The sequence below is a fragment of the Trachurus japonicus genome, chromosome 21, assembly GCF_045865225.1.
Source record: "Trachurus japonicus isolate A0001 chromosome 21, Traja_1.0".
In the NCBI taxonomy this organism is placed as follows: Eukaryota; Metazoa; Chordata; class Actinopteri; order Carangiformes; family Carangidae; genus Trachurus; species Trachurus japonicus.
The window spans coordinates 16,889,090-16,913,543 of NC_140927.1; the positions used below are offsets into that span (position 1 = coordinate 16,889,090).

At 40.4% G+C, this 24,454-nt stretch overlaps 1 protein-coding gene across 1 annotated transcript in view; it reads left to right on the top strand.

Annotated features, from left to right (window-relative positions):
* b3galt1b (UDP-Gal:betaGlcNAc beta 1,3-galactosyltransferase, polypeptide 1b) overlaps positions 1-24,454 on the top strand; it is a 48,322-nt gene that overhangs the window by 20,528 nt on the left and 3,340 nt on the right. The window lies entirely within an intron of this gene.

A 24,454-nucleotide genomic window follows, 5' to 3' on the forward strand; every position in this document is an offset into this window, starting at 1 on the left:
TGAAAGAGATACTGTACCCTCACTTTGCCAAAATGTTTATTGTAAAGCCAGCCACTATTGACACTGTAAATATACACAGCTTATGTGCTAAATAATCACACATCCTTTTACAAATACATGTAATACAACATTTACAAATAAATGCTATGCGTTTTATTTGAGGGAAAAGTCTGATGACTTAATTTCATGGCAAGTCATCTTATAGCTGCTTAGTCATTTCACTCAAAACAACAGACAGGCATTTTATGGTGACGCTAGAGGAAATGTTAGAGGATCACAAAAGACTTAACCATTTGTTTTCTGGGAAACATGAATGACTATAACACATTTCATTATCATCCATTAATGAAATGAGTCTGAATCACTACCAGGAAATGACAGTGAGCCTTAAAGGGGCTGATAGGCTGATAGAGCTGGAATAACTACTGTAAGCTAAGCCTGTGCATATTCTCATTCATCCAGGTCATAGTTATCTCAAAGAAATTTCAATCGAACGCAACTGGACTTGGTTATTTGTCTTGGAAGATGTTTCACCTGTCATCCAAGAGGCTTCATCAGTTCCTGCTCGCATCTGACCAGGCTGGGACTGGTCCCTGGTTACTGTAATCTAACCAGTCGGTGGCTAGCTCATAGCCTAGTACTAATATTGAACTATAAATTTATAGATTTACATACATTATAATGATCTTTAATTTATGAAATCCATTAAAATTAAATGGATTTATGCAGTTATGTTTTCATAGGTACTTAATGCCGGCTCCTTTTAGGTTCTCTCTCTCTAGCTTTGTCTCTGGATGTGGCTGTGGGTCAAAGCATTCAGTCATCATAAAGGGCATCCAGAGGTCATGTCACTGCAGACCTTTCACAGAGTTTAATGTGTGTTGCATTTGGAAACAGCTGTTGGCTCAGCATATTAACAATTTTTTTTGTGTGCTGTGTTTTCATGTCCTTGGTGCTAGAAATGTGGTATTATGGTAATTTACTCTCTATTTGCACGCCACTTAGCAGACTGAGGCTCCCAGCCAAAATGGCTTAGTGGACGCATATTATTACTGTGTATGCACTTTTGACTTAAAGCATAATAGCCACAATTCCCAACAGCTGACAGCACCAAATATCAGCAGCAGAAGGTTTATACATCAACTAGGCTGAAAATATAAATAAAGCGCAGAGATCTATTCATGGGTTCTGTCACTTTCAATTTGAGTTGAAGGCATTGTGTGCGTTTGTGCCTTTATATTTCAGGTGAAAGAAAATAGAATAGAACACATGGATTTGGTGCAACATTTACCACGTCTTTCTCCACTTTTCTTTTCATTCATCATCTTAGGCTACTGTGTCCACAGCACTTCAGATGGCGCACGTGTTCTCTCTGATGATGTGAACATAAATCACCTTCATTCGCTACATCACAGAGAATAAAGACAGTATTGATTTTACTTAAAATTGTGTAGCTTGCGGTTGTTTTTCATGACGGAAGTGACACACTGCATTTGCTGATATCAACTATAGAAATCAAAACTCTTATCTGTTTTATTTTTCTGAATATCCTTGGAGAATTAGTTTGAATGTTGGATCTCCGCTATGGAAGTCATCGTCTTTTTAAAAGCAGAAGAGCTCCTCAGCAGTTTCATTAATAAGGTTTTTGCCTTGAAAAAGTATACGTGGAAGGTTCTTCGTGACTATTAATCTCAATTTCTTAACAATATGTATAGTTTTGTATTTTATCTCTTGCAGTCATACATCTGAATTCTCCATTTACTTTCCACTCTCTGAAACAGTCTTTGTCACTTCACGTGGCACTGATGTAGCTACTGTGTCAGAGCAGGTGAAACTTTCTTTTTTTTTTTTTTTTTGGGGGGGGGTCTCTCTAGAGACACATGTTGGCTTTCGCCATCCTGCACCTGTAATAGGAGCCCTGGAGCTGCATATTTCCCATTAGCCCTCCCCATGCCCTGCTTCCAGTGGTGCTGAGTCTCTCAAACACTCCCTGTTGGCTCTCTGCGTCATGCTTGCACAAACACATGCCCTGGTTGCATGATGCAACACTTTAGAGGTACGTACCAGGATTTTTAGAGGGGTAGCAAGAAAAGCTGGATAATCACCATGTGTGTCCCACTTTTGATCTACCTTCTTTTTATCTACCTTCATTTGATGATCAATGGAGAGACTAAAGGTCTGAGTCTGTGACAGAGGGACTCATGGTGGCCAGCAGTAATTGTGTTTGCCTCTGTTTTAACTTGTATCATAAATTATCCAGAGTGCTGTGCTGATGAAAAGAGGCTAGAGGCTAGAAGAGGCAGATTTTTACAACTGGGACAAGCAGAGGAAATGGGCTTTTCCTTCAGTTCTGTGTGTTGACTCTGGATCCCAACATATTGAATTTGAATGCATATTTCATGACACAGCTTTGGGAGAGAGGCAGAAGGGGAGCGCGATGAATCGAAGAGAACCTGCGCTTTTTGAGAGGCGCACACACACAGAGAGACACGGCGCATTATCGCAAAAGAAACTTGCAGCTTGCATTTTCACGTGCTGTGTGATTGTGTCTGTGTGTGGGAGCATATGATAATACAAAAAAAAAAGAAAAACACTTCTGTGTGGCCTCTCTGTACATGTGTGGGTGCACAATGTGACATCAGACTCTGCATTCACACTTCATTTCTTTGTCTAGTTGTTTAACACAAGTGCAGCGCAATACAACTGGTCAAGAACATGTGTCACAGTGAAGTGTTTTAGAAGACGGTTTGGTGATCCTCTTCACATAGGATTCAGGCAGATGTGTCTATGGGGTTGAGGGGAAAGCTGCAGCCTGTCAGATAATGAGACAAAAATGCCAGATTCCCCTGCATAATGAATCATCATTAATGCTGATGTTACTACCGAAGGGAAAGGCAGCGGTGACAGAGAGGTTATGTTTGACTGTTTACATTTACTGTGGTTGTGCATTTGAAGCGATGACGAGAGGAAAATCTTTACGACGGTGTGCAGAGATGAGCAAACTCTAGTCTGTAGAATGGAAGCTTAATTACTTCCTGTCACGTGTGCCTGTCCCGCAGCTGCTTTAACACACATCTTCCAATACGTCAATGCCTGACTTTATAAACCACACATTAAGAGACCCCCTATTAACCTGGAGATGAGAGTCATTAGGAACATGTCTGGTACACTGAATAAATAACCTTTTTGCCTTTACTATTCCCAGCATGCATATAAAATGAATAACAGCCAGACAGGCAAAGTGAAGTTATCTGTAGCATACTGTGTTGAGCAAATGTTACACTACCTCACAGTGTTTTAAAACTGCACTGTGACATTAGACTGAAGCAACCTCTGCACCGTTAACGCCCACCATTATCAGTATCTTGCTTTATTCTTCCATTAAAGCCTCTAGGTCTTTCAATTTTAATCTATTTGTGTACCAGATGAGCAGCAGCCAAACAACTCCTGCACCAGGAAGCATCTGCCTTGTGGAAAAAGTGTTTTGAAAAATCACTGCCAACTTCAAAGATGATGTCTGATTCTCCCATATGACCGCAGGGGTGGGATCCATTTCATACACAGTGGAAAAGCACATGGTCCATTTTGCCACCCGAGCTGTGATGAGGCAGGTCGCACAGTGCTTTCACGGCCATCTGGACAAAATAACCCACCAACTCTTCAACAGTGGAGTACACAGAGGCTACGGATGTATATTGTTCATTTAGCATTGAATATAGAAATTAAATATAGATACAATATTACTGTAGAAGGATAAGGATATACCACTAATAAGAGGATTTGTTCATTTGAAAATGATTTGACCCTCTGGATAAGGTAAAACTTTCTGTACTCCATCGTCTATTGAGCGAAACAGTTTAAAAAAGAACGAATTGTGCAGTGGAGCTTAGCTTTAGCAGAGAACTGAAGTCACGCTTGCATTCATTTTTTTCACAGCAGACATTTTGATTTGCCCTATAGCAGGAAAAACCACAGGTGAAACAAATTTCGCTAACAACAGCTTAATTCCATAAAGTGACCCAGTAAGCTGTGACAGCTAGTGTGACAGAGAGAATGCGTGAACGGTGCCAAAACTGTGAAACTATAGCTCACCTAAATGGAAAACATGGCCATTATTGATGATATCAATTACACCTGTGCTTTTACCACTGCGTGACAAAAAGCTCTGTTATATTTATGTCGAACAATCACCAGCTCATTCATAAGCTCGGCCACAAGCTGGCTAATAAGGTGCAATCATATTCATACAGTGCACAGCGCAGCCATTACAACCTGACAAACCAGATTTCACTTCCCATTTCACTTCGGCCTCCTCCCGACACGGAGCTGTCGACTTGGTGCTCATCTGATTTAACTCTGACACAAAAAATTCGCAACGCTCGCCAATGTCCAGCCAGTTTGAGAGACACAGTGCAATTGACCTTTCATTCAGGAAACGCTGATTGCCAATGGGTTTCTTTTAGAGCTGCATGGTTAAAATACTACAAGCAGCAGAGATGGAGGGAGGGGGGAGGGAGGCTGCAGTTAGCGCAAAGGCAGCCACGGAGGTTAATGACAGTAAAGTGTTTGATTAGAAGCTGCACAATTAACAACTCTGTGGACTGCTGTCATTTACTCTGTTTATGGTCACAATCCTACCCCTGTTGATACCTTCAACTTTTTCCTGCCGCAGCTCCTCGCACCACATCATCTTCCTGATGAGCTGAGATTTTGGTTTTAGTTGACTTCACTAAGATTAAATGTGGTTGTTATGGAGGGATTAGTCCTCCCAGCAGAGCCCTTTCTACCAAATCTAACTGTGCCACCACTGCTATAAACCATCACAACAGTGGCATAAGCATCTATGAATGTTTATCTTATAGTGTTAAGTACTGGGATAGGGAGCTCTTTCATAATTTTGACATGGTTGTGGCATCATAATGGACACAAATCTATAGTACTATCATGATGTGGGGTGCTGGCATAGAAGTGTAATTTTAATCACATGTGCCATACTCACTGCTATAATGTATGATCATGACTTATCTCAGACAACAAGGTGGTCCATGTACTGTACGTTTGGCATTAATTCATTCTGTACACTCCCAGTCTTGTCATGGCACATCAACGCGTCCTGCAAGCATTAGCATTCAGGTGCATGTGGTTTCAAAAGATTCCTGCAGTATCTGTCCATGTGCATTCACAGTTGTGTATCTGAGGCCTTGTTTGGGAAGTTGTGAGCTCAGAGACTCGCTACTCACTACATTGTTTTGATGTTCTACAGCCCTACACTAACGATAATACAGCGATATTATTCATCATACAGCCAATGAGGACAGACACTTCTTGTCAATGCTTAAATTTCATTTGAGGAGATAAAAGCTGAGATACTTCAACAAATATTTTTTCGTTCTGTTCTGCATGTCTATAGCAAACTATTTTGTAAGGACGAAATACTTGACATTGCAGAGTTAGAAAAGCTCATTCAACTGACTCACACTGAACAGATTTTATTTCGTAAATACAGAGAATGTGCAGAGGTATTTGATTTCCAGGCTCTGACCTTCTCACTCTTCATAAGCAAACACCAAACTCTGTAGAAAAAAGAAAACATTCCTTAAGCTAATACACAATATGCACACTACAACTGTCTCCTACAGAGCAAGTCTGCAGGGATCCATGTTGGAGACCCCCCTTCCAAAACAATAACACATTCGAGAAATGCACCTCAATGAATTCATCTCCTAGCGTGCACGAAGCAATATGAAGGCGTCATAATGTACATGCAGCAGCAGCAGTGTGCATTCAGAAATTATCAGCCAGCAGAGGACAAGACATAAGAGATCAGCTTCAGTGCAGTAAAACAGCCAGCAGCACTGACAGTATTAAATCTTATTGATTTCCATGTTTGTGTTGCCAAGCACAGGAACACCAACGGAGCCAAGACAACACTTTAACTAACTATTATACTTAATTACTTAACTTTGCGAAGATGTGACATTAACAAGCCGCTGGCAGAATAGAAGTATTTTCGATTTGGCTTCAAGTGTAGCTATATTTAAGGCAGGCAGGCTGACATGACAAAAGGACATCAGCAAATGTTGACAGCAGGGGGAACATCATAAAACATTGTTGTTTCCAACTCAGACTCAGGCTGAGGCAACATGATGTGGCTGGTTAGCAACAGCTAGTTTTTGGGAAAGCTTAGTGACTGTTGTGGCGAGTTTTACATTCCCACTGACCTAGTATAGATATAGATATAGATATAGATATAGATATAGATATAGATATAGATACACTCTACTACTTGTGGAAAATTTGGTTATGCCTTATTACAAGGAGAATACTAATGTCAGTAAATTTCCACCACACACTAGATAATCAAAGTTTGCAGACAAGGTGCATCCTGTTGAAAATAATATCCATGACTAATCTAAATGTTTTGAACACCTGTTTTCCCACCTCATGAGATGTTTATTTGGTGGTTCTGTAGGAAACAGAGGAAATGATAGTTTCCGTCATTCAGCATCAGGGAAGATTGTGACTTTCACACTCTTTGCTCTGTTTTTTGATTGCAGTGGTGCAGTGACAGGCGCTATAGAAATGACCCATAATTCCCATCTACTGTAGCCCTCATTGTTCCTGTGGCGACTGCTTCCTGTTTCATCTTGTTCTGAAATGAAACTCGAAAGGCATTTGGGGAGTGACACTCTTTTTTTTTTTCTTTTGGACTGCATGCTGTTTTATTTCTAGTGCAAGTAAAAATGTTTGGCTTCAGCTATAAATTCAAAACATGGGAGACGTCATTAAGAGATTACTGGCTTTAGGTTGTTTGGGACATTTCTTTCTCAACAAGTTACAATCAGGTTGTCAAGGGGATCTTCACTCTGAGGATGATGCAGCTTCCTCATTTTGTCTACATTTCACATTTCACTCAGCTCATCCCTTTCTGTCGCACAAACCAACACAAAATCATCTTTACTCATCCAGTGCTGACGTTTTCATTTTGCATGTCTTCATTGCAGATGATTTTTGTGCAAAAGGAACATTTTAAGATGGCAAACTGATAGCTGGTTTTATGGCTTCTAGCAGTAAAAAAAGACGCATTTCTCTCTTTTTTTGCCTTTTAATCATGAGTAATTCACAAGCTCATTGAGTGCCTTCCAGTCTCCCACACATCAAAGCTCCAATAGGTATCTTGGAGATTACTGAAGTGTACTTTGCATTTCTGTTTTTTTATACGGGAAGCACTATTTCCTACATTGCTCACTACTTCTGAGGAGAGGTATGATGAGGAAAAACACCTTCAAATAGGTCAGCAGAGAGACCAATCAGCCGCATCACCATCTGTCCCTCTAATGACTACCTGGCTGCTCTGTGATGTGACACGGTTGGCTGGAGAGGCTCCTTAGCAAACATCTTCTCATTAAGTCTGTGCATTTCTTCTCAACTCTGTGCAACGGCTGGCACGTGATCAGGCCCAACACACAAAAATGTACATTTATTGTGTCCCTTCCTCAACCGGAAAGAAGGAGGTAATGACTTTTTAGTATGTATACAATTTAAAAAGGCACAGCATCTTTATTGCCTTCAGTTCATTTAATAAAATTGGAATACATTCCTGAACTGCAATCTCATTACCTTCAGATGACAATTTTTGCCAACACAGATTATGATCTGCTTCAAGATTTTTATTATCTGTTCTTTTCTTACAATGTTATTTTACCTATTAAATTAACCTATATCTATTTTATTGACTGATTGTGAGTCTGAGTTGTATTGACATGCAAGAAGAAAGTATTTTTTATCAGTTCTTATTATATAAGGTACACTACCTTACTACGCTAAACTATTAGCTGATGTATGTATATCTAATACACAACTGCTGCAATAAAACCTAGCTTTTTACACTTGTAATATTTTGTTTTGTTCAAGAAAAAAACGTTTAGGAGATTAAAGTTTAAGGTTCTTTCACATTGTGTGATGTAATAGCCTACTGGTGGGCGTTTCTATTATTTTGTCTACTCTCAAGGATAAAATGAGAAGGACGCAATGTTAGTAGAACGATTAAACAAGGCTTAATAAACAGAATGTGTCCTGCTGAAGAAATAATTCATGGCCTTGTCTATGGCAGCGGGCGATAAGAGCTTTTCATATATAGGTACAAAGGTTCACATTAAAAGCTGATAGATCTCAGTAAACCTTTCAGGCCGGTTATTAGACGATTCTGCTCCTTTCCTGTCAGTATTGCCATAGCAACACACCTTTAACTATAATGAACATAATGAAGATGTAGGCAGATCCAAGCATTTTATCTGAACATACTGTACTGACTAGATGATTTTGTTAAGATTTTTCCAAGCCACTTCGTCATGATGCTCCCAACTTTTTGGAGGCGATGACCAAAGTCTCTGCCTTGTCCTTGGCACTAACATGAATGCAGGGATAGGACATTAAGTTCTAAACGTAAAGTGAAAGAGAACAACTAAAAGTTGGACTTCTTTCCCCTGCAGTGTAACATTTATTCATGTCAGAGAAAAGGCCCAAAGTTTGGTCCTTGAGGACCTTGGAGTTGCAGAGGCTGATTATTCTGCTGCTGGCTGTTGAGGCCAAGAGAGACATCGAGGTCCTTCCTTGTTTTGTTGCGGGTTTCATCTGGGTGCTGCATTTTCTTCCCCCTACTTATTAGTAAAATATTTCTCTTGAATAATAAATTGCTTGTGGTGGTGGTTCCCACTGGGACAAATCCATTCATGGGGTCCAAAATCCATGGCAGCACTCCTGTGTATCAAAATATCAGACATATTTTAGATGCTAGCCCAGTAAGTCCTAGTTTACCTCTGCTGCATGACTGACAGTGTGTGACTGACTGGTGTTGCTGCACGATGGACGATTAGTTGTCGTGTTAGTTTGGTATTGAAATCCATTTTTTGTCCATGATAATGACTAGCATGCAAACGATACATGTTTGTTTCTGAGGTGGAAAAGTTTGAGTGAATAATTTTGCCGTTGATGGAAGACATGTCAAAGCTTAGCTGAGGCTGATAATGTCTGGGAGCCTATGTGCCAGGGCCGATGCCCGGATAGCTCCAATCCAATTTATCCGCTGGCTGTGTGCTAATGCCAGGAATCCAGGGCACTCTCTGTAACACTGAACACATCACTCAAAGTTGTGTTTGCCTGACATTTGAGAACTGCTTCGTACATGTGCAGTTGGCATTTTGTGTAAGATAATCTGCATAATAACTTCTATCCAGAAGCTCCGAAAAGCCTCACCTGTGTCATTATTTTCTTTATTTGAAGCAGGGGGTCCAGAGTTAAATCTTCAAAATCTTCAAAGGGTGTCAGTCATGTTTGGAATAAATTATAAGGCCTGCAAAACACCCCTCTCTACTCCACTTTATTCACTCAGATTCACAGGATAAAGCTGCTGTTATAGTGTGTTTTTCTTATTGTTAACTAATCTCATGCGTAGCCTAAAACCAATGATGTTGAGTAATTTCTTAAAACTACTAAGCAGTGTAAATGTTAATCAAAACATAAACAAATTCACATTTTGTGGCTTAGTTGGTAAATTTGGCATTTGTGGTAGAGAAAATGATAGGAAGTCTTGAGTCAAATGAAACTACAGTGCCCATGTCCACAGTAATGAAGGAACATGTCATTGTTAATGTGTTTTTTGATCATTTTTTGACTAAAACTGATGTGTCTGCCACAGAAGAATAGGCTACATCAGGCTCTGACTACACAGGGAAAACTAGTCAGTAGAATCAGTTCACTGCCGCAAGTGGACTAGACATGGACTACAGAGTACTGAGGGCTTATCATTTAATTGGTCAAACTACTCAGCATTTATCCAGTAGACAGTAAATAGGAATTAAAGGGTGAATAGCTTGCAAATATAGTTCCAAGTCCCCACAGTTATTCAAATAGCCTCGAGACTTTGTATAATATAATACCAGCTCACTATAGAAGCTCTGCAGCTCAGTTGGGGGAAAAAGTGCAATAAATGTTTGGAATGTGAAAGAAAATCTTACCTTAAAGCTACAGCAGTACGTGCACATGTCTGTTTAGGACTGAAATGCTTTGTCGCTCTGGAACAGACCAGTCAGTCAAGTAGAGTCCTCGTTATTCCATACTCTGTCATATGCATCAAACTCATTTAGGGGCCAGAGCTCTAAACCCCTGCTGTGGTTTACACACTTGTATATCAATTCATCGGGTCTTCACTTAATCCTGGAGTTTGATTGCATAAATCTGTTGTACTGTATATGGTGGTGACCTGCCATCTGGTTGGCAGCATTTCCTGCAGTACTGTCAGCCCTGTAGGGATAATTTGCTAAGACAATGTAACCTGTGGTCACAACTGTGGCATACAGAAGAGGACATGGTGTCTCATCAAAACATTTCAGAAAAAAATCTTCTTTTTTTCTGTTGGAGGGACAGTGACCAGGGCTGTAAAGAGGAATCAGAGGTTTAGAGTTTGATTGCTGCTCTGTGCAGTGTCACATCCTGTTTAATTTAGTGTCTTGGCCTCAGTAATGAGGGCCCTTCACATCATATTACTTGGGACAAGACACAGAAACACACAGGACAGGACTGGATCCACAGGACACAGGAAAAAAGGAGACACTGTCGTTACCATCCCGCTGACAGTATTTTCTTTAGAAGTGAGTCGCTTAGGTTTTCCACACTCTTCCTTGGAGATTATTCTTGAATATACCACAACAAAGGAAATACTTCAATTTCTTGTGGACTTGTTGAATGTCTTTTGAAATAAAGAGCCACACTTTTGAGGGAAAGTCCAGGGAAACTACAGCATCCCTCTGTACTTCTGTAACATCTTTGTAAACACTGCAAAATGCACTTCCACTATCTAAAACAGCAACTTAAAAGACTGCAAATAAGATATTTTTTCTTCTTTTTACTCAGGGATGCATGAACAAATAAATTCCATTTTGAGGGATAAAATGATCAATGAAAAGAAGGTTGTGCTTCCATTTTTTCAAGCACAGTAATGGCTGTTTGTTGCTTTGTCTGCCAGACACATTTAAGCTCAGTTTTTGAGTGTCTCTGCTCCCTGTGGGGTAGTTTACTGCGAGGAATCATTTGTTGGACAGCACATAGAAATATGCCTCTGGTCCAAACAGTAAATGGTCACTGCCGGAAACATTTATATGGAAAAATCACTCATTTCTGCGAGGAACGCCTGAAGAGTTCATGGACAATTCTGAGAAGATGAGTGTAGCGGAGAGACGGAAGTGTGGGAGAAAAAGTCAAACAAATTCTTTTTAAACCGTCAGGAGCAGCAGGAGCCTCAGACATGTGTATTGATGTTCGATTGAGAATAGAGATGAGCCTATACATGTATAGGATATCTAGGACTTAGGATACTTAACAGCTTTCCTAGAACCTATAGAGAGACATATATTAGCCACTGCTCTTAGGTTTACATGTAAGTGACTGTAACACTCCTGACAACTACCTAAACACCTAGGGCCCTAGTTTGCTGGCGCAGCGCAGGTGGCGCAAGGTAGCGCAGCCGGTCTAATGCAAGTTTCGACCAGCGCAGCCTAGCGCAAAGTCAGATTGGAAGATTGGCAGATCGCGCTGCGCTGAGATAGGCGTGGCCGCGCAGCAGGGGGAGGCGTCACAGATTCAGCTTGGCGCAGTGGAAGTTTTGTCCGAAAATGTCCCGCCGAGGTTGCGCTGAAAGCTCGCCACCTCCAACCAGGTCTAGTCTCAGCGCAGGGCGGAGCGCAGCAGGTGCAGTGGAAGTTTGGCTGACTGACGTGCAGTGCACACACGTCACCAAGACCTCACAGGCAGATCTCCACAGTTCCAGACACATTTCAATGCAATAAATATCCACAATAACCACTATTTAATGCAACTAACGGAATCAACACGTGAATTTATATCTATATAGATTGTCCCGTCACATCTGACGTCAGATCAAAGCAGAGATCAAAGGCTGTGGCACGCGCAATGGAAACTCCACCTGAATTAACACAGCAGGGACGAACTGGCACTGAAAAGCAGCTGTGGATGTCCCAAAAGCAGGACTGAGGGTGGATGACTGCATGTCGCTGCCGTGTTGAGATACCACTCTGCCCTTGTGATGATCGCTTTATTTATTTATTTATTTATTTATTTACTTATTAATTCATTAGCGGAGAGCGACCGCGTCGTCACGCAGCCGTAATGAAAAACAAAACACAAATCTTCATCTCTCTTAGTCCACCACAACAGCCTCGGTATCAGATAGTCAGTATATAGCCTACTACAGTATACTCAGCATCTCTATCACAGAAAAAAAAGAGAAAAAAAGAGACGGACAGAGAGAGAGAGAGAGAGAGAGAGAGAGAGAGAGAGGGAGAGAGAGAGAGGGAGAGAGAGAGCGCGAGTCCTTTACGCTGATTTAATCCACATGGTCTGTGTTTATGTTGTGATTAGTGTACACCTGTCATCTTGCTTACATAGGGTTTGAATAAATGTGAGTTTATTTATTAGTGTATTAGTTGTTTCTTACATTGGGCAGGGGTTCTCAGTATATCAGATCAAACCTGGTTAAGTATATTAGTAAACTCATTATTGGTCACTCTGAGCTCGGACCTCCGGACCAAAACAGCTGTTTCCTCCTGGGAGAGGTTCGGCCTCTGGCGTCGCTGTTTCCTCCGTCCATGTCCAAGTATAAAATGACAAACTTGCAGCGCGCATCACCCGCGCGCAGTTAAAGGTGAGGAGAGGAGCTCCTTTGATTGGTGAAGATCTGACTCGGCTGTGTCAAACCCACTCCACGCCTTTCTCTCCTCCTCCTGTCTCCCTCCCGCCCTCTCTCCTCCCTCTTCACCGTTTGCGCCGGTGGGAGGGACGAGGGGAGGGGCTGCGCTGGTCTAAGTCTGACTGCGCGGCCCAGCAAACTTGCGAAATGGACCTGGGCCACACCCCGTTGGCGTGGCGAAGCTGCGCTGATGCTAGACTTCACCTGGTCGACGAAACTAGGGCCCCTAAAGTATAGCAACCTCTTTCCCTTCATTACAGACCTCTAAATATGTTAATATCAATCACCTTTTCTCCTTTTTTTGGAGACATTACTTCAGCCAGAAGTTTTGAGACTATTGAGCTCTACACATTACACAATCTCTACATCTTTTTCTATCAGCAAAACTAGCACAGTCGTTACTGGTACCTAAAAGTATCTATCTATCTATCTATCTATCTATCTATCTATCTATCTATCTATCTATCTATCTATCTATCTATCTATCTATCTATCTATCTATCTATCTATCTATCTATCTATCTATCTATCTACTGTATCTATCTATCTATCTATCTATCTGGTACAATCAGATCAACATTCAGATTGTTAATTACATCATACACCGCTCAGCGGTAACATTCATAACATTATGACTATTATTGTGTTGCTCCCCCTTTTGCTGCCAAATACACAACAAATTGTGATGTGCACTGTGTATTCTGACACCTTTCTATCAGAACCAGCATTAACTTCTTCAGGAATTTGAGCAACAGTAGCTTGTCTGTTGGATCGGACCATACGGGCCAGCCTTTGCTCTCCACGTATATCAATGAGCCTTGGCAGCCCTGGACCCTGTTCCTGTGACCACATTTGATAGATACTGACCACTGCAGACTGGGAACACCCCACAAAAGCTGCAGTTTTTGAGATGTTCTGACCCAGTTTCTAGCCATCACAGTTTGGCCCTTGTCAAACTCGCTCAAATCCTTTCGCTTGCTAATTTTTCCTGCGTTTTACACATCAACTTTGAGGACAAAATGTTGCCTAATCCAAACACTAACAGGTGCCATGATAAAGTGTTATTCAGTGTTATTCACTTCACCTGTCAATGGTCATGATGCCTGATCGGTGTATACTCCAGTTTTGTCTTATTTCCGTTTTTACTATAGAGATACAGATTATGATTCTAAATTAGCGATCTCATGTTTTAATTAGCAGTTAATGAACAGATCAATTATCCACTGTTTTCAGCTGTACAGAGATACAGTATGTAGGCAATACCACATTTTAGTTCTTAGAGGGGTTGATCTGATTGATGCAGGCCAGTGGACTTCATCATTTCACGAAGCTTTCCTAACTCAAGCACTTTAATTAACTGTATCATTATTATGTGGGGATATTTCCATCGAATCAGCTATATGAAGGCCATGTGTAATAAATTGCATAATCCTTTTTTACACTCTTCAGAGTGTTATAAATTGAGAAATGAGTATTAGTCATCAGCTTGTTTTGTCACTTGGTAGACAGTTGCTGTGTTATGCTGGTAATAAGGAAGAAGTTTTATTTTATTTCTCACACTTCTTGACACTTTTCCAGCACTTCTGTCCAATAACTATCCATCAGGCCGGCAGCGTGGAATGATAATCCATGTCTGGGATATTTCACAGACTTCAGACTCTCAATCCAGGATTAATAAAGAAAAGTTTAAAAGTAGCTCTTGCAGGCTGTGATTGTTTTTCCAAAGTAGCTCATCAAAAAATTGCAGAGGTGGCTGATTGTCTCCTTAATGGGCATCAAGGTGGGCATTTTTATTCTGCGAGCATGCAGTTTGCAACACAAGGTGCCATTGGGGAAGGGCCGGGGAGAAAAAAAAAGAGTAGTGGATATCTGGCAGCGTCTGTTGAGGTATGAAGAATGCAGCCATCATCTCAGCAGGGTGCCAGCTTCCTGTTTGTCTGCAGATCTGCTTTGAAAACATCCAGCTCCCCCTACTTCAGGGCTAATACTTTTCAGACACATGTGATGGCAGCAAGGCGACACGGTCCACAACTGTAACAGAATCTAGATTGACTCTACCTGTCAACTACCAGTGAAACCGGCAAATTAATCTCTATGTTTCACCCCTAGTGACGTATTTACACACTCTGCTGTGCCCAGGATTAAAATTAACAACAACAGTTTTACCAGCAAGTCGTAAATAGGATCACCTCCTCTTCAAAACTGCATGTTCTGTTTGTCCTCAGGTGATGAACAATTGAATGTATTTTAATTAGGAACCCAATCCTGTTCAAAGTATAACATAACAAACACATAGCATGTTTATGGAGGAAGAGTCTTGGGTACGGATGATATTGCTTAATGTTTATTCCACCATGCAGTTTTTTAAATCTGTTTCTCCAGTTCGAGGATCAAAAGTTGGAGACATACAGTACTTAAAGTTGTTTGAATAAATTACACTGAGTTCTTAAAACATCAAATTTGCCCCTCAATGCCCTACAGTCTTTACATTACAGATTCCATGGATTTACATATTCTTGTTTTTGTCAGCGACTGTTATACTTCTGTGGCAGACATAATCAACAATTGTGATACTAGTAGTTTAATTGTAATGGTGTTGGTGTAACGGAGGGTCCGGGTGCACTCACTCACCCATAAAAGACGTGCAAACCCGATGCCAAGCGATCATTGATCTCTTGGCAAAACGGTTAGCATCGTCGCCGCCGTGCGGGAGACCAGGGTTCGAACCCCACCTGGGGCAGTCCGTACCGAAACACAACGCAGAGGGCCAGACATGGGCTACATTGGGATTTCAAACAACATTAGACGGCATTAGTTATAATTAGGTATACCTGATAAACTGGCAGTTCAAGCAATTTCCAATTAAAGAACAATACAAAAATGCAGGCATAACTATAAGCACTGTAAATATGTCCTGTCATGTCATTTATGTTACCATAATAGTATTAAAATTTGTATCAAAGGCAACAATGTTTTTTAACCGTCCTTAACCATGTGATGTGATCGAGTGCCCTAAATCATAACCACGACAAAAGCAGAAGTTGTAGCTTACAAATAAACATTTCCTGACAGTCCAGAAACACATTTAATGTTTCTTCTTTATGTTGATCTAAATTATGTTGTGTTTATATATATATATATATATATATATATATATATATATATATATATATATATATATACAGTATATATATATATAAATTATGATATTTACTCTGCAGGTCTGTCATGTCTTCTTGTGGTTGGCAAGTTATGACTGGACAATCACTGCTTAGTCACTTCTATCTAATTTCTTACATTTTACTGCACCCTCTAGTTAATTAAAATTAGCCATGCAGTGCCTTTATATTACAGTATATGATTATGAACTGCCATTTCCTCTTGATTTAAAGTATAATTGTGCTTGTGATAATGAAACCTGAATGACTCTCCACCATCAACCCCTGTGTAGGATTATTTTACACTTCACTTCCTCAAGGAAAAACTGTTTGTACCTATTATAAATCTAATCCTGCATTTTCTGGTACACTGTACAGCAGAAAGCGGTCTTCCACCCAAGCATATGTGTTGAAGAGCAGCATTCAGATAGCCTATCAACATTTATACATTGTATTCATTTTCTGTAAGACGTGGTGACACTCAAGGGAGTAAAGTGCGATTTTAGTTTTATGTTTTTCAATCTATCAAAAGTTTTCATTCAGCCTAATGTAGCTTTACTCATTTAATTGCTGTATAGATTTTTTCCCCCAGTGTTTGGTTTGATATTATAGCAGAATGCTATTCAGATCAAGCCCTAAGAATAAAATATGTAAATGACAATATTCCCCTAATGTTTCAGCCAGGGAGCAATATAAAGGACAGGAGTCTATGGAAAATGGAGAAACTGATCCTTTTCATCTGGTTTCAGATTTCACACCTCAGAGGCGAGCTCTCACTGATGCAGAACATTATTAAACTGCTAATGTGGGTAGGTTATGCTGTGTATAGCCACCATGTCTCTATCAGAAGATTGTAACCTCATGTTGTTGTGTCAAGGACTGGAAAAGAAGCAACATCTTGAGCCCGAGCGCCCCCTGGCCAGGGGGCAGCCTGAGGTGCGTGCAGTATAGACGATCTCTCCACACGCTAGGAAGCTCCAATACTAACATTTAGCATACCAAAATGATGGAGAGAAACTCAGCTAAAACTTTAAAAGCCCATGCCAAGCATTGTCACCTAAACACAACACAGCTCAAACCCCAAGCAATTATATGGGCATGTAACAAGAACGCAAAAACAACGCAGATCCACTTTTGTGCTTCTTCTCATTTCACCACCTCATGCTAACCTATGCTAACCAAACAAACGACATGTCATATGAAAGCAGAGACTCTGCTGATTACAAAAGTGCATCTTACCTTTGCGGTTTTGTGGTCAAAAGTTATATTCCAGCTCGAAAAAACGCTGCTAGTTTATTAGCTTGTTGTTTTGTCATGCATAGCCCTATGTGCATAGCAAACACCCTGGCTGTTTAGAAACATACCAAGGGGTGAAGTGAAGTGTGTCCTCTTGACGATCTTTGGGGTTGTTTCGGCACTGTCATTACTGCGCCGCATAACTGTGCAAACGGCGCGAAAACGACCCCCGCGAATCACACACAGGAAGTTGCGTTTGTTTATGTTTGCTCGACTTGGATTTTCAAAACAATGGCAAACGGAAAAAAGGAAAGAGTTTCAGCAGAAGAGGTTGGAGATGGTGGGGCCAATGTGACCCTGACCTAACCCTTGGCAAGGACAAAAACTGTTTTGTGGAGTGGCATGGTGCTAAAACCAAACCTGTCCCTAGGGGGCAGCACTGAAATGATGTCTGTATAGTATAAAGGCTGGGTGAATTTTCAAAATGACTCAAAAACAGTTGTATTTGGATGCAATGAATAACCATAGTTAACCATTAGTGATTTTGAATTAGTGAAATATAATTATATAATAAATATTTCCTGTCTGGTACCTGAGAAAGGTCAAATTCCGCCTGGACATAGGCCTGTGTTAAAACAGATGTAAAATTGCTTAGGTTCATTTTTTTTAGCATCTACTTTTACACAGTTAATGATCAGATATCACTTTACTACTTTCAAGGCCAATTAGGATAATATTCATCATTCAAAGGTAATTTTCCTAATGTGATTTTTGATTAGGCGGGGATACAAATTTTACATTTTCTACTGTGTTCCAAATGAATTTATGTTGATACAGTAACACATATCTTGATTCTGACACTTATGTAGAAATCTCACAAGTCTTAGCTTTCTTTTGAGACCAAGATTATTTATACAGCCATTGTAGTTGTGAAGATACTCTATTTAGTTTGAGTAAGTAATTCCGGACAGGAAGCAGCAAAAATAGGCCTCGTATGGAAGAGGTTAAATGAAAAATAATTTCATATTCATAGATATTGACAAGTTCAATGAAGGAAGTAAAGTTTGAAGAAGTTGTAACTTCAAGAAGTAACTTTCTAGTGATTATTTTATGTGTGTTTGTAAAAACCATCTCAGAAACCAAAGTATAACATTTTATTATGCCATGATATATCTGGAGGGTACATAAATATAGAGTAAGAAATGTATAATTTGTATAAGTAGAGACTATTTGTCAATTCTTCATTCAATATTCTTTTAAAAATGTAACGAATTCATATGAAATGTTATATAATCCTCCTTGTCATTTATTGGAGGTCGTTTTCATTTCATTTCAGCAGTTCTTATTGTAAAATGTCCTTTTTCTAAAGTCAATTGTTATTTCACAAAGACATTTTTCCTATGACTGTTCAATTTCATGATGATAGTTTGCAGTGCACCACAGAGTCTCGACAGACAAAGCAGCAGCCATTCATACAAGTGGGTGTTGCTTCAGTCTGAATTAGTGGACAAAAACTTTGGAGGTCACTGAATTGATTCCACTTTCATTTATACAACATCTTGGGTACCCATGGCAACTAGGGGAAATAGACCTACTGTATCAAAGAGTAACGGGCACAGCTCAGAAAAAAGTAAATAATGATGCACAGTAAGTGTCTCTCCAGTCTAATACGTGAAAGGGATGTGTGGCATTACTCAGAGGAAGTGTGTGTTTACTCAGTTGATATACTGACGCAATCTGTGCGTCTAGAACAACAGATCTTATGGTGCACAATGGTCTTTCTGGAGTGGAGCATTTGTGCAGACAGAGTGATGTGCAAGCTTTACAGCCTTGTTTGTGGGTAAGGGATCTGGCACTATAGTTGAGAAAATGTCTTTCCAACTGGGCTTTTTGTTTGATTTATGTTTTCTAATAGGGCACCGGCAAGATTGGTTCATAAAATGTAGACAGGTTCAAGTAAATGTTATGAAAAACATCTTTTAATAGCTCTGAAACTGTGCAGACGGTCACTTTCCTTTCTTCTTCAAGGTCACTTCAATCTCAGCTATAAGCTTGCAAATGTGGCCCTCAGCAACACAGTGCTGAGCAGGGGGATTTGAGACTTTGCCACTCGCTGTGTTTCAATTTTCGAATTTGCATATCATTTTTCCACACATCTACACTCCGTCAGGCGATCTAGTCATCAGTGTTTCATGTCACTCAAAGACATGCATGCTGTGGGCGCGACCCATGCTAAGATCTGCATCTTAAATAGAGACTCTGCGAACAAGAGTCAACAGGAATCCAAAATCTCATACATTGCATTGATCACCAAATGCTGCAGAGGTGTTTCCATGAAAACAGCATGGTGCAGCTACACTCTGGTCGTCATGCAGGGAGCAAATGCAAGGTGTGTGTCATTAAAAAGAATATTTTTAACTAAATTCATGCCAGTAGTGTGTTGTGTGATTAAATATATAACCAGCAATATTCAAAGTGTGTGTGTCAAATAAAAGCTACGGTAATCAATTCGAGTTTTTTTGGCACATGGCGCTCCCCAGTAAGCTTTGTATCGGGCAGTTAATTCAATCAGGTAATCTATTAGTTCAGAGAGGCTGCTATTGGTTAAACACTTAAGAGACCTGTCTATACATGGTCAGGGGCCCATGAATCAAAACATTTTTGTTGTGTGCAGAGGAGGGCATAATGGCTGTTTTTAGAAACCGGTCCTCCAAACAGTCAACCCAGAGGCTTAGAGAAAGAAATGTCACATCCTGATGAATGGCTGTCTTTGTGCTTTGTTCCCTCTGCAAGTTTACCTCTTGGTATATAATAAATCATGATAAATGAGGTCTCTGTTGGTAGCATGGGATAATTATGCCCCCGTTTAATTCCCTACCCTGCCGTGTTTTGTACTTTGCTTCATGTCCTGCAAGTCCAGTGCTCAGAGGTCTGACCATTTGCACCTGTCCCCCTCCTTACAGACTGCATTTTACCATATTTTACTATCCTTTCTGCTAGTCACCAGCCCAGTCCTGGTCACACGGAGCAGGGGATTTTATGACCGAGTCTCAGTGTGACATCCAGCATTATGGAGGCTGATTGGAATAATAGCTCTGCAAAGGTCTGGCAGCCAGCCTGCAGGTTCTCCCCAATGTTACAGCCAGCTAACCATATCGAGGCTTCAACACACACACACATACACACACACACACACACACATACACACACACACACAGACAGAGAGAACCAGAGGCTGTCTGAGTTTTACCAGGTGGTGGATATGAGTTGACAACAAAAGTCACTGCCAGGTGCACATTTAATGAGCCGTTTAACAAATTGGGGTCAAAAGAGCATTTTCCTTTTTTGTTTGATGGATTTCTGACAGATGGTTTACATATTTCAAGTTCAGTACTCCAAAACAAATGCATTGACCCAGTAGTGGAGGGTTGTTAAACATTATCATCTCGACAGCCATGCTGAGTCTAACCCATCTAGGTCGGAGTTACTTTTATCAACACCATTACACCAAAAACGCATTTGGAAAAAAATCTTTGCTGTATTTGATGGTTTTGAGGTCAGATGTTACTTGGGAAACTGTTTCTCAGTGAAGGGGCAGCAGAGCAGAAAGCATCGTTATGCCGAATCTTTTCCACAGTTCAACCTGAACATCAGTAAATGGCAACCCCTTTAGCACCCTCTCATGCCCCCTGTATTTTCTATATTATCTCAGTGCTTTAAAAGAGCTATTTGTGGGTTTTGCTACAGTATTTCCACATGGGCAAAGTTTGCATTAACAGCTCTACATCAGTCTAGAAGAAATGTTGCATACTTTTCATTCCCATTATTCGGGAACTGTCTCAAGCATGTAGCTGAGAAGCATGTAGCTGAGAAAAGAATTTCAGTAATTAATTGTTAAATTAAAAAACAAAATTTGTTAATTCCACGCTCATGTGATGTTGATCTAATAATAATTAGCATTAAATAACTATTAAATGATATGTGATGGAATCTAAACTCAAAATTTAAATTAATCTTTTGATGTGTTCATGCATGTTTTACCATTGATTTATCAATTTAACAACCCACCCTGGAAGAAAAAAAAATCTAAAGTGGTATCTAAAAATTGGCAAGTGTGTAGTTAGCATGCTTACCAGCTAACCACAGCCCTTTCCATCTCAGTTTACAGCAGTGAGTCACAGATAGATTCCCATCCTCCCTGAAGACATAGCACTTTTCAGAGAGTGTATTCTAACCTATTTTATTATCAAGACACAGATGGCTGAAGTTCTACAAGTGACATCTCCACCACCTTCAGAAAACTGACAAATATCCCCACAAGGACTGATGTGCTGTCACACAGTCCAGTGGCAAAGAGGCCCGTTTAATATCTCAATGTGTAAAACAAAACACACACACAAACATTTCATGTTGACTATTTATCGTGCGCTTTCTGTCACTTTGTTCAAGCTTCAATTTGTCAGCACATGAGAAACAGCTGTTTTCAGACAGCGGTGCAACAGGACATTAAGTAATCCACTTCAGTTTTGCTTCTACGCACAGAGCGTCCCCAGTTCATTCTGAACTTCTTCATGACAGACGTTCGCAAGCTGTAAAATGCATTTTCCTCTGTATCAGTCAGAGTCAGGGACACATTTAGTAGTCTGTTTAATCTGGTGGTGGAGACGCACATGAGACCCAGATGAGAAGTGTTTGTTCTGAAAAGCCACTGGAGGTTATGTTTTACAGACTGCCAGCCAAATGCACTGTCACATAAACTTTGCCTCAGTTGTGTCTCATAATTTTTATTTTTTTGCTTCCGGTGTGAAAACTGAGTTTTCAAAGTGACAATGTGGGACACAGTGATTGCTTGCTACCAGCTGGCCCTGGTTTCTGTGCACATCGCCATGTTGTACACATGTACACACAGCATGTGGCTTACGTTTGTGTAAGTTTTTTTTTTGTTACCGTGTTACTAATCTAAAAGCAAACAGCCATTGCTTGTTCCGTCCCTGTTATTCCGTCTCCCCTCCACCTGACCCTCCTCCCTCCTCTGCTATTATAACATATTGGCGTCTGTGTTTCTCTTGCACCTGAGTAAACTGTTGTTAATAACGATCGTTTGCTTTTCCAAATCCTATGAGATCTAACAGTAATTTCGCAGGAAGAGAGTTCGGATATTGTGAGCAAGTACTCTCAACATAAGAGTTTTACTGAAAGACTCGAGGGGAAAAATGGTTCAGCAGAAAATAGACTGAGAAGCAACACAATTTGTAAGACAGTCTCAAACTGATCATCTACTGCCAGAAAATCTATTCTGGAGCCAACACAAATAAACAGTATAGATGCTGTCACAATGTAAGATAGGACAGTATGTTTTTCATTAAAAGGTGTATGATTAGAGAAAAGCACTGTTCTAAGTGTGTGCATGTCTCTTGTTGCTAATGTCATGTCCTTTAGTCTAACAGGTTACCTTTGTGTACAATGTTGGTATATGCTGCAGGTAATTGCACTCCATGCGTCAATTCAAATCATGTTATTATGGCTTCATTTGTCTGCTCAAAGTGGATTTCGCTACTCTTCAGCTTTGAAGATCGATATGCAGACTTTTATTGCATTATGGCCATTCCCTTGTGAAGTGCATCGTCTGATCTGCCGTCACAGGATGAGGAAGAAAAGTCACTGGGTGCTTCAAAAGCCGGGATACATGATCTGCATGCTAACGTGCCACTGTAGGTGCTCAGCCACCTGTGCAAAGCCACAAACAAACGCTGCGCCGGTCTCCGTGCTGCAGAATGACTGTTCAAGAAACAGACATGCCAAATTTCTGTCAGCTCAGAGGCAGACAGTGCAGCAATGCAGCACTGAACAAACTGGGGGGAAGGAAAAAAAATAAAACACCCCAGGGGAGAAGCATATCATGGCACGGTGTTCCCTTTGTGCCACCATATCACACTGTCATGCAGAATGCTGCCAACCCCACAGCTCCTTTGTGCCACAGAACAAGAGCTTCTTCCCTTTTTTTTGGTTTGAGTTTAAAAGGGTATTTGTCTCCTCTTGTAAAATGTCAGCCTGCGCATGAGAACCATGTATCGAATGGTGACAATGTGTTTGCATTTTTTACATTGTGACTCAAAGCATTTAACTGAGTAATGATTTAACAGAAATAAGGAAAATGAACACATTAAAGTGCTGTATTTAAGTACAAATTTGAGGTACCACTTCCATTTCTATCAATCAAAGTTAAATATTATACTTTCTGCTACACAACACTTGATTGACTTCACTTGATTTACTTGATCATGAAGAAATTAAACCAACGATGTTCAGTCTTTAAAGGGACAACGAGGAGTTTGTTTTTTGTTATAAAAAAGTCTCATATTAATGTGGATGAATCTAGGTTACCAACACTTGTTAATGGGTCCATTTTCGATAAATATATCGTTTTGTCTTTATTGTTATTTTGTTATTATTATTAGCGGTCGGCTCGCCCAGCATTTCCGGACGCTGCCTGGTGGGTCTTGGGAATAACATATGGTCGGAACTATGACGGTATCTGATCGTCTTTGAACCTCCGACTTTCATTCTTGATTAATGAAAACATTCTTGGCAAATGTTTTCGCTTTCGTCCGTCTTGCGCCGGTCCTAGAATTTCACCGTGCGCGCGGAGGCTCATGGGAAATGTAGTGTGAAAACACTTTGCTTTCCAAAACTCCTCGTTGTCCCTTTAAAATTGCCTCCAATTTAATCAACTACAATAGTGAAGTAAAGACATTAAAGCAGAAGTAAGCGGAATATTTATGTTAATATAAGTCTTAAATAGTTATATCTTCCGACGGCAATCACTTATATAGAGTGTTGGGTCCGAAACACGGGTCTGTCAGTCACTCTGCTCTGCTGTAAGCTGAGGAGAAAAATTTCCTTGTATCCTACAACCTTTATCCAATGAGGAGAGAGAACGGCATAAAGGGGCAGTCCTCTCTGTGTGTGCAGCCAAGGGATGCGCGTGAATGTGGTGACGTAGGAACAAGGGAGGGGACTGCTAACTCCATCTGCTGACAGGAAGTTAGCCAAAACGACCGGATCACTTACTTCTGCTTTAAGTATAGACATTAATGTATCAGATATGAAAATATAATATATGATATAACTCACAGGGTCTGTTTTTCTCCATTGAAGCAAAAACCTTTTTAGAAGAAAATGCTGCAGTTTTTCGCAATGCTCTGAAGAAACCATCTGCAGGATGTTGCTGTTGTTGTTACTGTGTGTCCCTCATTTTTTATTAAAATAAACTTCATTATGAACATAACCATTGAAT